At 46.5% G+C, this 16,903-nt stretch overlaps 1 protein-coding gene and 1 non-coding gene across 2 annotated transcripts in view; both read right to left on the bottom strand.

Moving 5' to 3' along the window:
- LOC137312007 (zinc finger protein 585A-like) overlaps nucleotides 1-16,903 on the bottom strand; it is a 237,209-nt gene that overhangs the window by 138,975 nt on the left and 81,331 nt on the right. The window lies entirely within an intron of this gene.
- trnat-agu (transfer RNA threonine (anticodon AGU)) lies at nucleotides 2,453-2,526 on the bottom strand. Its single transcript has one exon. It is a non-coding gene; the product is annotated as a tRNA-Thr (tRNA).

Here is a 16,903-nt window from a genome sequence, read left to right as displayed (position 1 = left end):
CGTTGCCGTGGTGATGAAAGCTCCGAATCCTAAACACTAGACCACAAGGAAACGCTGAAAATTCTTTGCTGTGAACAAGCAGACCAACGCGGCCTTTCCCACTCGCCCCTTTGTAATTCAGGTCATTTTCGTGTCAGACAAGCTGCTCGCACAAAATGGCATTTTCTGTTCGAACGACTATCGGGACAGAAGGTGATGTTCAGGCAATGACAGCACCAAGTGCAAGTAGGCATGGACATGGAATGGAAAGTGAGGGAAAATACTCCCACAAGCTGCTGATGGACATGTTTCCATTTCCAAAATTCACGCATCGAATCAATGCAGCTGCTGGGAAAACTCCAAGGCAACGCAGGTCTATCGGGCATCGTTTGAAGCAACTGGCAGTTTAAAGTGTCATCTCCTGCTGCTCCTGTGGGGAGTGAGGGAGACACACTGTCGGTATCTACGTAGTTTGATTTTGTACAAAACTGTACAGAGAAAGAGCAAATATACCAGGGCTGTGAGATATTCTATATTATTCATATTTGACCAGAGGAATATCCGCAGTCAGAAGCTGAAAAGAAGGGAGAGATAAGAGGCCTGAGAATAAACACAGAGCTGAATGAATCACGGAAGAGTGAAAGAAAAATAAATGTTATCAGTTCCACTTTATCTCGTGCTCAATCCTGGGAGCTCCCCGATGGACTGGTGGTTAAAATTCAGTGCTCCCATCACCGCGTGGTTCCATTCCCAGTCAGAGAATTAACTTTAACAAGAGTTATGAACTTAATAAATAATTACATGAAGCTAATTAAACCCTGTTCGTAGTTGAATGACTGTTTTGATCACCATTAATCAACCAATAACGTTCTGTTTCAGACTGAAGGAGATGCCGACATGGTTACCGAGAGACAGACAGACAAAACTTTAATAAGATTTTTGTGCTTTGCATGTGATGAAATTTCATCATTTTACAGACTGGATCTTAAGAGTGCGATTAAAAGCTCAGTGCAGCCGTTGTTAAATTTAACATTAACAGGCAATTGTCGCCGTTTATCACAGGAACGCCCGAACCGGTTCTCCGATGAAGATGAAAGTAACGCAACGAGGAACATCTGATCCAACACGAAAGGCATCGGGCTGTGATAAAAATCCCCACCGTTTTGCTTTTCCAAAATAAAGGGTGTGACATTTATTCTCTGAAAATAGAAACAGTCTGGTCTCACTCACTACAGTAATCTCTCTGTCACAGTGAACCAGCTCTCCTACTGCGAGTGTGACCTCCCTTCGGGCCTTTCGGGGGCTTGTCTCAAGATGAATTGTGATTTCCGTGAAGCCAATGTTCCATTCCTTTATATGATTCATGTGCCTGATTTCCGACCGCAGGGTAAATGGTGGAATATCAGCCCTGCTCAGCTGGCAATGATCACAGTACATTTTCTTGCAGACAAAACACACATTGAAACCCTGGAATTTTGATACGATGAATCCTGAGGAAAAATAAAATAAGGACTCGAATCATCAAACTTTTGTGCCAACCGATTGCGCCACCGAGTCAGGTGGAAAAATCATCCGCTAAATCAGTAATTCACTGAGCTAAACCTTGAGGCTGCAGTGACCAATATAACAGCTGTCTACTGTCAGTTTACTTTTACAAAATCAAGAGTTGGAGCTTGCAGGAGTGAAAATCCAACAAGCCGGTCTTCACTCTTAAAGCAGCAACTGTGAAGTTAAGAGAAACGTGCCGGAGAAATACTCGATTTCAGCGCGGTGACACTGGGCCAGAGTAAAGCTCAGTTAATATGATCGTCGAGTGGCGAGAGGGTGGATTTGGAATTCCTGAGAGACCGCACTGCGCATTTTCCAGATCTGCTTGGAGCACCAATCCCTTCAATTCATCACTTACAGGGACAATTCGATTCGCGGTTTCTTTTCCCTGAGCTTGGCGAGATCTTAAAAATTGAAAGCGACCAATATCAGAGCGAACCTCGTCACCGACATGCTCACAGATACAGAGCGGTCACACTCTGCTTCAGTGAGATGAAAGCCCAGAGCAGTTTCAAGGTCGAATGTAATTGGAAGCAAAGCTCGTTCAATGAAAGTGCAGGTCATTGAGGTGCCTTTAAAGTCCTGATTGTTTGAACTGAATTTCTTTCAAAAGCGCTTGAGATTCAGGTGGAGTGATTTGGGGACTCCTTTTCCCTCTTCGCAAAACTTTGAACCGCAGATCAAGATCCAAAGTCCAGGGCTAAATTAGGGTTTCTCCAGGGTATGAAACATCGAATCAAGAATTATACCCCGACCTCAACGAGCCCAGAAACAAGAACGTGTCACGGACACATTCTATGAGAGGGCTGTCTGTATGATGAAAAGGCATTTTTGAAAAGACCTCCTGATCAGTTCCGTGTTGGATCCTGAACAAAACACAGCACTGTGTGCTTCTCAAATTCACTAAACACCATGAATTACACAAAGGCACCACTAGGAATTGAACACAGGATCTCCTGTTTACTAGATAGGTGCTTTAACCAACTAAGCCACGGTGCCAATTCATGGGAGCATTTCGCACCTCCTCTCATTAATATCTATCAGCGACACGTCACATTCTGTTGATGATTCAGACTGTTTTATCTTTGTCTCTTTCGCTTGCCAGTTTCCCTGTGAATCCCGATACTGACTGCGTTTCAGGCTGTGTTTATCTTTCTGTGTCCATCAGTGCTTTGATAGACGAATGAATATGTGTGCTTGTGTTTGTTTGTTACTTTAAATAAATTAGGGATGGACAATTCTCGCTCTGACACTGAAGAACTAATTGAGCAAATTTCACAGTGAAGTGTTGTTTATTGTGGTGCTGAAACGAAAAAAAAATCGTGAAAGGTGCAAAGAGGGAAAACGAGAAAAACTTGTGAGTGAAATTAAGGACAACTTTCAATGTTTTTACACGTATATTATGAGAAAGAAGGGTGACTAAGAGTAATGTGGGCCCCTTAAAGACAGATGGAGGTGATATTGGAATTGAAAATCAGGAAATGGCAGACTTGCTAAATACTCACAGAAAAGCATGAGGATAATAAACCAGAGACACGAGGAAAACTGAAAATAAATCAAGGGGATTCAGTGTAAGTAAAATAATGGTAATGGAGAAAACAATTAGACTAAAGATAGACAAATCTCCAGGACCTGATGGTGACCATCCCAGGGGACGAAGGGGAATAGGTGAGGAAATTGTACATGCTTTAGTCATGATCGTTCAAAACTCTCTTGATTCAGGAATTGTTCCATGGATTGAAAAAATTCAAATATCATTCCATTAATTAGGAAGGGTAGGAGAGATAAAACAGGAAATTATAGACCTATTAGTCTGACGTCTGTTGTGGGGAAGTTACCAGAATCTGTTATTGGGGAAAGAATGACTGAGCACTTGGATAAACATGAATTGATCAGAGAGAACCAGCATGGATTTGTAAAGGGTAAGTCAAGTCTAACGAAAATAGTTGAACTTTTTGAAGATGTAACTAACGTGGTAAATAATGGAGTGTCTATGGGTGTTATGTGTATATTGACTTCCAGAGGGATTCGATAAGGTTTAACATCAGAGACTGTTAACAGAAATGAGAACATGTGGAATTCAAAGCAACCCATTGACATGGGGAGGGAGTTGGTTTGGAGGTAGGAGACAGAGAGTAGGATTAATGGGGATGTACTCAAATTGACAGGATTTGATTAGTGGTGTCCCCCAGGGATCTGTATAAATGAGGCAGATAAAGGAATAGAGAGCGGTATATCCAGGTTTGTTGACGACACCAAGTTTGGGTGCACAGTGAGTTGTGTAGATGGGAGCATAAAGTTGTAAAAGGAAATTGATAGATTCAGTGAGTTGGTAAAACTGTGTCAGATGGAGCTTACATAGAATTACATAGAATGTACATCACAGAAACAGGCAATTCGGCCCAACTAGACCATACCGGTGTTTATGCTGCAGACGAGCCTCCTCCAACCCCTCTTCATCTAACCCTATGAGCAAACCCGAATATTCCTTTCTCCTCCATGTGTTTATCTCACTTCACCGTAAATGCATCCATGATATTCGCCTGAACTACTCCTTGTGGGAGCGAGCTGCACATTCTAACGCCTCTCTGGATAAATATGTTTCTCTTGAATGCCAGATTGGATTTATTGATGACTATTATATTCATGGCCCGAAGTTCTGACGTCCCCACTCCCAAAAGTACAAACACCTTATCTACATCTGACCGATCAAACCCTTGCATAATCTTAAAGTCCTGTATCAGGTCACCCTCAGCCTTCTCTTTTCTCGACAAAACAGCCCCAGACTGTTCAAAGTTTCAATCTGGGGAAATGTGAGACCATCCACTTTGGCGCGAAGCAAGATAAATCAGAGTATTTTCAAAATGGTGAGGAGCCAGGAACTGTGGGTGAGCAGAGATACTTCGGGAAATCACGAAGAGTTGGCAGACAGGTGCAAAAAATAATTAAAATGGCTAATGGAATGTCGGCCTTTATCTCAAGGGAACTGGAATTCAAAAGGGTGGAATTTATGTTAGAATTCTATAAACTCTGCTAAGGCCACATTTAGAGTACGGCATTCAGTCCTGGGCACCAGACCTCAGGAAGGATATATTGGCCTTGCAGGAGGTGCAGCGCAGAAAGACCAGAATGATACCGGGGCTAAAATGGTAACATTATGAGGGCAAGTTGCGTGGACAAGGTTTGTATTTCCTCGTGTATAGAGGATTAAGTGGTGATGTAATTCAGGTGTTGAAGGTGATTCAATGATCCAATGGTGGGTGTGTGAGTTGGTGCTGAATCGGTCCCCTTCAGTGAAGAGAGGGTCAGCGGGCGCCTGACAGACACGGCTCGGAACGGGACTCGCTTCTCTCCGGCGGCAGCGGTTGGTTTAGAGAGATCTCTTTGTCTGCTGCTGTTACTCCGCCTCCCGCACTCTGGGAGAACCGCGGAGGTCGGTCCTCATTTTTCTCTTATGGATCCGGCTCCATCCGTTTACTGTTGACGGGAGTGCGTCTGATAACAAGTCAGTCAGAAGCGGGTGCAAATCACAACATAGGCACAGGCCCAAGGACTGGGGACTGGTTTGATATTGGGTCCTTTTTAAGGGATAGGCTGTAGAATGTTTGTGTAATAATAATGATCAGAATTAACTTTGATACAATGAAGTTTTTTTCAGTTATTTCCCATTTCCACCCTCACCAGTTTTATACAGTAACAGGTAACAATGTTTGAGGGATGTGATGTCCAGTGTTGGTGGAATCAGTGTAATTTAACTTAATACATTGAAGAATCTCTTGTCTATCCCAGGCTCTTACCTTCGGTTTAGACCCTCACCTAGTTTAAAATTGGCCACTCACTGATATAAATAAACCAGTAACAATCCCGAAACCTCAGCGGGGATATTTGTTCCGATACTAAATGACGGTCCCAATTTCCACTGAAATTCTCAATCTGCAAATCCCAGAGGCTGTTTCGGGTTTCACAAACTGTGAAACAGATTGTTTTAAAAGCCGGAAAGAGGGAAAAACTGGTGGTTGATATGAAGTGTGATACATTATCTCTTTCTGTTTCAGATTTACAATTTCTCTTTGTGTGTTACTGGCAGGAGAGGCTATAACGGAGCCCAGTGACTGGGTAACGAGCTGCACTGAGTCATTGGCCTGTGTTACAGACCGGCTCGTTGGACCTGCTCATTTCGTGAACTCGCTGGTGTCTCAGCACGTGTGATGACTGAGTGAATCCCTTCCCACACACGGAGCAGGTGAACAGTCTCTCAACCAATGGGCATGCGTTGATGTGTCAGCAGTTCATTTCTGCTTTTAAAGCTCTTCTCACAGTCACTGCATTAAAAGGTCACTCAATAGTGTCAACAAGTTAATGTTTCAGAAGGTGGGATGATCGAGTGAATCCCTTCCCACACACGGAGCAGGTGAACAGTCTCTCCCCAGTGTGAGTGCGTCGATGTCTCAGCAGTTCGTTTGTGATTTTAAATCTCTTCCCACAGTCAGAACATTTAAAGGTCTCTCAGTGTGAACTCGCTGGTGTGTCAGGAGGTGAGATGACCGAGTGAATTTCTTCCCACACACGGAGCAGGTGAACGGCCTCTCCCCAGTGTGAGTGCGTTGGTGTTTCAGCAGTTCAATTTTGCTTTTAAACCTCTTCTCACAGTCAGAACATTTAAAAGGTCTCACATCAGTGTGAACTCGCTGGTGTGTCAGGAGGTGAGATGACCGAGTGAATCCTTTCCCACACACAGAGCAGATGAACGGCCTATTCCCAGTGTGAGTGCGTTGGTGTTTCAGCAGTTCAATTTTGCTTTTAAACCTCTTCTCACAGTCAGAACATTTAAAAGGTCTCTCATCAGTGTGAACTCGCTGGTGTGTCAGAAGCTCAGATGACCGAGTGAATCCCTTCCCACACACGGAGCAGGTGAACGGGCTCTCCCCAGTGTGAACTCGCTGGTGTGTCAACAGGGTGGATGACTGAGTGAATCCCTTCCCACACACGGAGCAGGTGAACGGCCTCTCCCCAGTGTGGGTATATTGGTGTGTCAGCAGATTCCTTTTGCATTTAAACCTTTTCTCACAGTCAGAACATTTAAAAGGTCTCTCCCCAGTGTGAACTCGCTGGTGTGTCAACAGGGTGGATGACCGAGTGAATCCCTTCCCACACACAGAGCAGGTGAACGGCCTCTCCCCAGTGTGAGTGCGTTGGTGTGACAGCAGATTACTGTTGCTTTTAAACCTCTTCTCACAGTCAGAACATTTAAAAGGTCTCTCATCAGAGTGAGCTCGCAGGTGTGTCAGTGAATCCCTTCCGACACACGGAGCAGGTGAACGGCCTCTCCCCAGTGTGACTGCGTCGATGAGTTTCCAGCTCTGAAGGGGAATTGAATCCCTTCCCACAGTCCCCACATTTCCACGGTTTCTCCGTGGTCCGGGTGTCCTTGTGTGTCTCCAGGTTGGACGATCAGTTGAAGCCTCGTCCACACACAGAACACGTGTATGGTTTCTCCCCGCTGTGAATGGTGCGATATTTTTTCTGGCTGTGTCATTGGGGAAAGCTCTTTCCACAGTCAGTGCACTGGAACACTCTCACTCGGGTGTGTGTGTCTCGGTGCTTTTCCACTCACACTGATGTTTGAAATCTTCTCCCACAGACAGAACAGACAAACATTTCTCCTTCCACATTCAAAGGTCGATGATATTCAGGTCCTGATGAATCGAGAGACTCTGTCAGATCTTGACGAGATCTTTGGTTTGAGTTTCCCTCTGCAAATCCACCCCTGTAAAAGGAGTTTATAAAAGTTATCACTGTAATTACAGGATAGAAATTCAGATCAGATAACTCTACTTTCTATGGAACATTATTTCCTCTCTCATTCCTCAAACCTGAAAATCCCCGTCCCACACACTCTCCCTCCTCCCTGTGCTGAAATCCAAACCCATCACATCATCTTTCAGTAGCCCTGAACCATAAGTCGCTCCCCAACCGATCACCATTTCCCCTTCATTTACAGACGCTCCCTGGCCGATCCCCATTTCTCCTTCATTTACAGACGCTCCCTGACCGATCGCCATTTCCCCTTCATTTACAGACGCTCCCTGGCCGATCCCCATTTCTCCTTCATTTACAGACGCTCCCTGACCGATCCCCATTTCCCCTTCATTTCCCGGCGGGTAGTGAGGGGGGGATAATGTTCACTGTTTTATATTCGGGTCTGGGGCCGCACTCGGGGTTTGTAAAGCCTGAGCCTGGGCCTGAGCCCGGACCCGGGCCCCGGGGTTTATTGAGCCTCTTGCTCCGATCCTCTGACCTGCACCGAACGCGCTCCTCCCGCAGCCTCGACTGGCCGCGCATGCTCAGGACACACTGACCGGTAATGAGTCACTACTGCGCCTGCGCACTGGGCTCCACTGATTCAGATAGGGCACAATCTGTACCGCGCTGCATGCTGGGTGATGCAGCCGCCATTGATGATCTTAATATCAGGCCGAAAAACAAAGACATTGGAAGCAGGGAGAGCGCGTTTGGACCAAAGAAAATAAAATAAACTGAAACCCCAGCTCTTCGTGCCATTTAAACCGGCACAAACACACAGCGCAGGCGCTCCCCCATTTTGGTGAAATCCAGAAAATATTTTTTACGGTAACTTTTATTAATTTCGTTTTATTAAATGTTGCAACTGACGGGTTCAATTAATGTTTATTTTCGAACTGCACCTCAGGATGTCAGTTTCACCTCTAATCCCGTCCTGATGACTAAGGAGAGTTCCGGACCAATAGGAGGAGCGGAAATTGACTGGAGGGGTGGGCGGGTGAGGGGTGAGTTGGTACTCCAACCAATCGGAGTGTGTGAGTGCGGCACAGAATGGGCGGGTCTAAGCCCAGATGTCCCTCATTGTCTGAAACATAATTTTTAAAACGTAATTTATCTTTAACTCCAGGAGACAACTCGACCTTTCTGTTGCGTCTTGAAACAGATCAAACCAGATGAGGTGAGCAAACATTTCAACATTTGTCAGAAAAACACATCAATTAAGAACAGCCAACATGGCTCATTTGAGATAACTCAAGTCCACTGATAAAGGAAATGTAGTGGATGTTGTGTACATTGATTGTGAAAGGGTTTTTGGTAAGATGCAGGACAGGAGGCTTGTTGATAAAATTAATACTTACCATATTAAAAGGAATGAGGCATTGTGTACAGGAAGTTGTTGAAAGGGCAGAAAACAGAAAGCAGTGGTTAATAGACTTTCTTCAGACTGGGGTGATGTAAACATTGGTGTGCCCCAGGGTCAGTGTTGGGACCATTGCTAATCTCAATGTAGAGAATGATCTGAGCTTGGGTTTGTGGGACACAAGGTGAAAATTTCTAGATGACTCCAAAATTGGCAGCGTGGGGAACTGTGAAGAGGAGTCAGTGACTTCACTGTGACGTCCACGGGTTAGTAAATGGACCAGGTGAAATTTAATGCAGAGAAATGTGACGTTTTGCATTTTGAGAGGAAGAAAAATGAGATGAAATGTAAACTAAATGGTCAAAGTTTAAAAGTAGAGCAGCAGAGAGACTTAGGGATGGAAGGTTCTAAATAATGCATTGTCTTATTAATTAATAAGTCTGAGAGTCAGCAACTTTAATACCTCATTAAGAAATATATGAGCAAATTCTCTTTCCTCTCCCATACCAGACTAAACATGCAAATCCCCCGTGGAGACGAGATCAGCCCTCTGGATGGAACCACGGACTCCCTGAGCTTGATCTCCGGTGTCTCCAGTCCCAACTGCCCCTCACATCAGTAGCCCCTCACTTTTATACCCTGTTGTGATCCATCTCTGTCACTGAAGCTGGAACTTCCCTAATCTGTGGTTTACAAGGACACATTGCTTGGTTCCCAGCAGTTACTTTTCTTCAGTAGTGTTCTCATGATCCCTGAACTACCCTGCTTAGTGTTAATTAGAATCATAGAATCATAGAAAATTTACAGCACAGAAGGAGGCCACTCAGTCCATTGTGTCCGCGCCAGCCGAAAATGAGCCACCCAGCCTAATCCCACTTTCCAGCACTTGGTCCATAGCCTTGTCGGTCACGGCACTTCAGGTGCATATCCGGGTACCTTTTAAATGAGTTGAGGGTTTCTGCCTCTACCACCCTTTCAGACAGTGAGTTCCAGACACCTACCAGCCTCTGGGTGAAAAATGTTTTCTCAGCTCCTCAATAATCCTTCTACCAAGCACTTTAAATCTATGCCCTGCCCCTTGTTTATTGACCTCTCTGCTCAGGGAAATCGGTCCTTCCTATCCAGCCTATCTCGGCCACACATAAATTTGTACACCTCAATTAAATCAATCCTCAGCCTCCTCAGTTTCAAAGAGAACAATCCCAGCCTATCAATCTTTCCTCATAGCTAAAATTATCCAGTCCTGGCAACATCCTCGTAAATCTCCCCTGTACCCTCTCTAGTGCAATTACACCCTTCCTGTATTGTGGTGACCAGAACTGTACACAGTACTCAAGTTGTGGGCCTAACCATTGTTTTATCCAGTTCCAGCATAACCTCCCTGCTCTTATATTCTATGCCGTGTCTAATGAAGGAAAGAATTCCATTTGCCTTGTTAACCACCTTATCTACCTGTCCTGCTACCTTCAGGGATCTGTGGACATGCATTCCAAGGGACCGAGTACTGAGCTCTGCGGAACCCCACTGGAAACAGCCTTCCAGTCAAAAAAACACCCCTTGATCATTACCCTTTTCTTCCGGCCACTGAGCCAATTTTGGATCCAACCTGCGCCTGGTTATCAGTATCTCAGTTTGGAGATTCAAACACGCACAGCCCACCAAACAAACTAGTTATTTTTTTCGCTATTCCCAATACTCTGGAATGCAGGCAGCTGGAGGCTGATCTTAAAATAGCTCCTGCCCCCCTCCCGGGGAGGAACGGTCAGTCCTGTTCCAGCTTCACGCTGGGAGAGTTTGGGAAACACGGACATGGAGCAGTTGGGACTGGGATTATCGGGGGGTCACATCAGATGGACGAGTGGCGTCTTGTCGATATTGTGAGTGATGTTGGGACTGAGAACTTGTCCGTCAAAGCGGAGAGCGATTTGACGAGCGCGGCTCTTGTGACTCTCTCTCTCTCTCTCACCCTCCGCAAAGTGCTTAAGCCCGGCCTTCGGGAATCTCGTTTCTTATTCCTGAATTTTGCCTCGGGCCAGTGCAGGGAAAGTTTTTATTAATGATCCAGCTTTCAGACTGATCGTGGTGTGAAAAGATGGGAAATACAGAATGTGAACTTGCGCTGGATTACAACGAGAAGTGTTTCATTTTGGACTCTGTATAAATTCAGTATCTTTTTTTTGAAAATACACATTATTAAAATGAGTTTCTTTGTGTCTCACATTCCCCTTAAAGTTCTTTCATCCCCAGGGTCCTCACTCACCTCCTGTTAGTTCACAGTTGACTTCTGCTCAATTATCCGGTGGTGGGAATTAAGAAATGATTTCAATTTGAATTAACAGTTAATTCAAAAAGCAGCCACTTTAATTTAAGAGCAGCGGAGGCTGTAAAGGTTCGACAGGAATAAACCAGGCCTGGACTCGCAAGGAACAGAGATTGTGCCTTGAAACAATAAACCGTTTTGTTTTTCCAAAATAATTTCTCAGAGACGTCGTTTCTTGTCGAAAGGGAAGAAAATTTGATTCGTTTGCCTTTCTCTCCCGACCTTTCCTGGGCCGTGAGGTCGAACAGCTTCTATCAGGTCAGTGGTGCCAGGCCTGGGCACCAGTTCGACCTGCGTTGCCCACGCTGAGGAGGAGGCACTGTGCTTTCCCTGGCGGTTATAAGGCGTCCAAAATCAGAATACCAGGTTAATAGCACAGGGGATGGAGATGTCACCGGTGGACACAATGCCTGGACTTTCCGGACGTTGCAACAGGGTGAGGGCGGGAATTCTGCCCATCGCCCCCTGACCGCACCCTGGTCATTACCCAGTTTCCTGTGTCAGCGGCCATTAGTCACGGTGGGCCCCGGCCCCTGATGGAAATTCCACCGGCGAGCAGCAGCCCAGCGGCCCCCGGGGAAATTTGTAATAACTTTCAAAAGGGAAAGGATAAATATTTGAAGGGGAGAAATCTGCAGGACCGCGGGGAAAGAGCAGGGGGGAGTGGGACTAATTGGAGAGCTGTTTGAAGGAGCCAGCACAGGCACGATGGGCTGAACGGCCTCCTCCTGTGCTGTAAGATCCTATGAGGTTCAAGGTGCAGCGGGGTCAGGGTGGAGCGGCTGTCACCAGCTCTGCCTGATGACCATCAGGTGAAGTCCAACACAGTGAAGGAAATGCAGCCCCCAGTGCACTCTCCCTCCCTGCAGCATTCCTCCAGGAATCCACTCGACACTGTGCAGCATCACACCGGCAAATGAGTTGGAGAGGAACTTCTACAAACGTTAGATTTTTCCCAAAGAAGTTCGGACGTTTGTCTCTCTCTCTCTCCTGGGGAGCAACGGGGCCGGGTGGAATTAATCCCAGTACCTTCCGAAAACAATCAATCAATCATCGAAAGCTCAGGGCAGCGAACACTATTGGTCCCACCTCCTGATCCAGGGCATGTCTGAGGATACTGATTGTTTCCAGGACTCCCTCAGACTGGTCTGAAACACCGACCGGGGGCCAATTACTGACTGCAATGCTACGAATTAAAACACAACCTACAGTTTAAACATTCAAAGCACCCCATTTAATATAAAGAGACATTATTGTAAATTAACCCCACCCACTGAACACTCTCCAGGCACAGACACACACACACGGGCCAGCGTTTTACACACACACACACACATCGTCGTTACTCAATGAGCTTCTTGGCTTTGAAGAAGCGTCGCAGGTAGAAGACCTGCCAGGTGGCCAGGCCGACGAGGCAGCACATGGAGAAGATGCTGAAATACAGGACACGAGCACTGGTGGACTCTGCACGGAGGGAGAGAGAGAGAGAGAGAGAGAGGGGCTCATCAAACATGTTGGAGGAGTGGATTCAATCTGCACTAAGATCACTTCACTGAAGGCAGCCCTCCCTCTTCCTTTCACCTTGCTGCCCCGGGCACCGTTTCCCTGCTCCTGGGTCACTGCTGCTCCGAGTCTGGCCTTTGGTCGATGCCTGGGGTCACTCCCTCCCCCGAACCCCCATCCTGGATCCTCTCTCGCTAAACAGCTCAGGTGAGAGCAGGGACATGGCAGGCCTTTCATGGGAGCGTCACTCTGTCCACAACTGACACCCTGTCCCTTCCTAACAGGTCAATCCAATCACCTAGAATCTTACAGCACAGGAGGCCTCTCGGCCCATCGTGCCTGTGCTGGCTCTTTGAAAGAGCTGTCCAATTAGTCCCACTCCCCTGCCCTTTCCCCATAGCCCTGCAAATGTTTCCTTTCAGTGTTTATCCAATTCCCTTTTGAAAGTTATTATTAAATCTGCTTCCACCGCCCTTTCAGGCAGCGCATTCCAGATCATAACTCGCTGCGTAAAATAAAACCCTCATCGCCATCTGGTTCTTCTGCCAATTACCTTAAATCTGTGTCCTCTGGTTACCGACCCTTCTGCCACTGGAAATAGTTTATCTTTATTTAATCTATTAAAACCCTTCATAATTTTGAACACCTCTATTAAATCTCCCCGTAACCTTCTCTGCTCTAAAGAGAACAATCCCAGTTTCTCTACATAACTGAAGTCCCTCATCCCTGGTACCATTCTAGTAAATCTCCTCTGCACCCTCTCCAAGGCCTTGACATCCTTCCTAAAGTCTGGTGCCCAGAATTGGACACAATACTCCAGCTGAGGCCTAACCAGTGTTTTATAAAGGTTCAGTATAACTTCCTTGCTTTCGTACTCGATGCCTCTATTAATAAAGCCCAGGATCCTGTATGCTTTTTTTTTTAACAGCCTTCTCAATTTGTCACCTTCAAGGATTTGTGTCTGTGCACTCCCCAGGTCTCTCTGTTCCTGCATTCCCTTTAAAATTGTACCATTTAGTTTATATTGCCTCTCCTCATTCTTCCTACCAAAATGTATCACTTCCCACTTCTCTGCGTTAAATTTCATCTGCCATGTGTCTGCCCATTCCACCAGTCTGTGTCCTCCTGAAGTCTGTTACTATCCTCCACATTGTTTACTACATTTCCAAGTTTCGTATCATCTGCAAAGTTTGAAATACCCTGAATACCCAAGTGCAAGTCATTAATATATATCAAAAAGAGCAGTGGTCCTAATACTGACCCCTGGGGAACACCACTGTATATTTCCCTCCAGTCTGAAAAACAACCGTTCACCACGACTCTCTGTCCTTTAGCCAATTTTGTAACCATGCAGCCACTGTCCCTTTAATCCCAGGGGCTTCAAATGATCCCTTCTGTCTCTGGACCCCGTTTATACCGTCCTTCCCCAAAAACTTATTCCACAACTCTGCCCTCTGGTGTAGAAAGGTCCCAGCCCTCTGACTCCAACTCCCTGGTTTAGATGAGTGGAGGCCTCCAGCCCATGGAGCACCCCATCTAACGGCCCATGAAAGGACTCTGTGTTTTCCCTCCGCTACCCGACTGAGAGCCTCCCCTCCGGGTGTTCCATCCTGCCCAAACTCGCCCCAGTTTGTACACACGTTCCCTTATCCTGCAGTCAAACTTGGAATGAAAATATGCAGAATCTTATCTGCCTCGACAAGGCCCCCTTGTCAGAAGGTCATGGGTTCGAGCCCCACTCCAGAGACTCGAGCACCTAATCCAGGCCGACACTCCCAGTGCAGTACTGAGGGAGTGCCGCACTGTCGGAGGTGCCGTCTTTCAGATGAGACGTTAAACTGAGGCCCTGCCTGCCCCTCTCAGGTGGATGTAAAAGATCCCACGGCCACGAATGGGAGAAGAGCAGAATTCTCCCCTGGGTGTTCTGGCCAATATTTATCCCTCAACCAACACCACTAAAACACAGATTATCTGGTCATTTTCACAACGCTGTTTGTGGGATCTTGCTGTGCGGAAATTGGCTGCCTGCTCCCTAAATTGCAACAGTGACTACACTTCAAAATAGTACATTATTGGCTATAAAGTCCTTTGGGACATCCCGAGGTCATGGAAGGGGCGAAATAAATGTACGTTTTTAAAAAAAACGAAGTCCCTTTGACACTGGGGATCAGTCCTGCAGTCCTTTTAACCCCTGGCCCCCTGGTACCCAAGCCCTAGACCACCCCTCTTTACTCCGAGGGCTAGTGGAGGGCAGTTGGGGCAAGGGATGCTTTGCCACAAAGTGCCTGAAGCAGAGCCCACTGCATCTTTCACAGGACGACTGGATAACCGTATGAAGCTGAGGCTCGTGCTGTGGGGGAGAGAAGGGGAGAGGGGCTTATGTCCCGGGAGGTGGAGGGAGCTAAAACCCACAAACTTCTGACTCGGAGGGGTGAGTGACGCTGACCGAGGAACGAGACAGGGTCCCCGAGACCGAGAGCAGTAAGTGGAGAAGGGGCGGGTGTTGCAGACTGAAGCCTGTGCTGGGTGCTCCTACCATTGGTGTCCCTCATCTCTTCCTCTCGCTGCTTCATGTCGGCAAAGTCATTGACGATCGACTCTGACAGATCCTCCAATCGTCGCAGCTCCACCTCAAGTGGCTTCTCCGCCTTGGCGATCTGGGCAGGGAGAGAGAGAGAGAGAGAGAGCCGGTCTGTAAGATCAGACAAAGATGTAGTAAATCCATTGTTGACTTGAGAGACCCACACTACAGAAAGGATATTGAAGCACTGGAGGCGAGGGGAGGGGTTGTAGAGAGGGACTAGGTTCTTAACACTCCCAATCTTGTTTCTTGATATCACGTGGAGTGAAACAAATTGGCTGAAGACTGGCTTCTGTGATGGTGGGGATATCGGGAGGAGGCCGAGACGGATTATCCACTTGGCACTTCTGGCTGAAGATGGTTGCAAACGCTTCAGCCTTGTCTTTTGCACTCACGCTGGACTCCGCCATCATTGAGGATGGGGATGTTTACAGAGCCTCCTCCTTCCGTTAGTTGTTTAATTGTCCACCACCATTCACAACTGGATGTGGCAGGACTGCAGAGCTTTGATCTGATCCGTTGGTTGTGGAATCGCTTAGCTCTGTCTATAGCATGTTGCTTCTGCTGTTTACCATGCATGTAGTCCTGTGATGTAGCTTCACCAGGTTGGCACCTCATTTTTAGATACGTCTGGTGCTGCTTCTGGCATGCTCTTCCTCACTCCTCATTGAACCAGGGTTGATCCCCTGGCTTGTTGGTAATGGTGGAGTGAGGAAAATGTCGGTCCATGAGGTTACAGATTGTGCTGGAATACAATTCTGCTGCTGCTGATGGCCCACAGCGCCTCATGGATGCCCAGTTTTGAGCTGCTCGATCTGTTCTGAATCTATCCCATTTAGCATGGTGGTAGTGCCACACAACACGTTGGATGGTGTCCTCAGTGCGAAGACGGGACTTCGTCTCCACGAGGCCTGTGCGGTGATCACTCCTACCAATACAGTCCTTTTATACTTGTTTTAACCGTCTGATTCACTTGTTTTATTCCTTATGCTATCTGCACTTGTGGAGAGAACTCTTATTTGGGCAACAGACCGACTAGACCATATCTAGAATATACTGTGTGCAGTTTTGGTCTCCTTATTTAAGGAAGGACATACTTGCTTTGGAGGCGGTTCAGAGAAGGTTCACTCGACTGATTCCTGGGATGAGGGGGTTATCTTATGAGGAAAGGTTGGACAAGTTGGGCCTGTACAGGCTGGAGTTTAGAAGAATGAGAGGTGATCTTGAGGAGACTAGAAGGGGTAGATGCTGAGAGGATGTTTCCCCTTGTGGGAGAGACTAGAACTCGGGGACCACAGTTTAAAAATAAATGGTCTCCCATTTAAGACGGAGATGAGGAGAAACTTTTTCTCTCAGAGGGTCGTGAGTCTGTGGAACTCCCTTCCCCAGAGAGCGGTGGAGGCAGGGTCAGTGAATATTTTTAAGGCTGAGTTAGATAGATTCCTGATTAACAGGGGAGTCAAAGGTTATAGTTGGTGGATGGGAAAGTCGGGTTGAGGTCACAATCGGATCAGCCTTGATCTTATCAAATGGCAGAGGGGCCGAATGGCCTACTCCTGCTCTTAATTCGTAGGTTCTGATGCTGTTTTTCTCACTTCTTAAAAATATCACACTTGTTTTTCATCACTGCTGTATTATTTTTTAATCAGTTATTTTATTATTTCCTGTATTTTTTTGATGAACCTGAAGTATTTATATTACCTGTGACATTATTTGTGACCTGGACTTTGTTCTCATCCCTTTTTCTTATCAGTGAGCTATTTTCCCTTTTATTATTATTTCTGCCCGAGCCCTCCCCGTACCCCAGGAC

This window comes from Heptranchias perlo, unplaced genomic scaffold, assembly GCF_035084215.1.
Source record: "Heptranchias perlo isolate sHepPer1 unplaced genomic scaffold, sHepPer1.hap1 HAP1_SCAFFOLD_391, whole genome shotgun sequence".
NCBI classification, from domain to species: domain Eukaryota; kingdom Metazoa; phylum Chordata; class Chondrichthyes; order Hexanchiformes; family Hexanchidae; genus Heptranchias; species Heptranchias perlo.
This window is presented reverse-complemented; position numbering and strand designations above follow the sequence as displayed.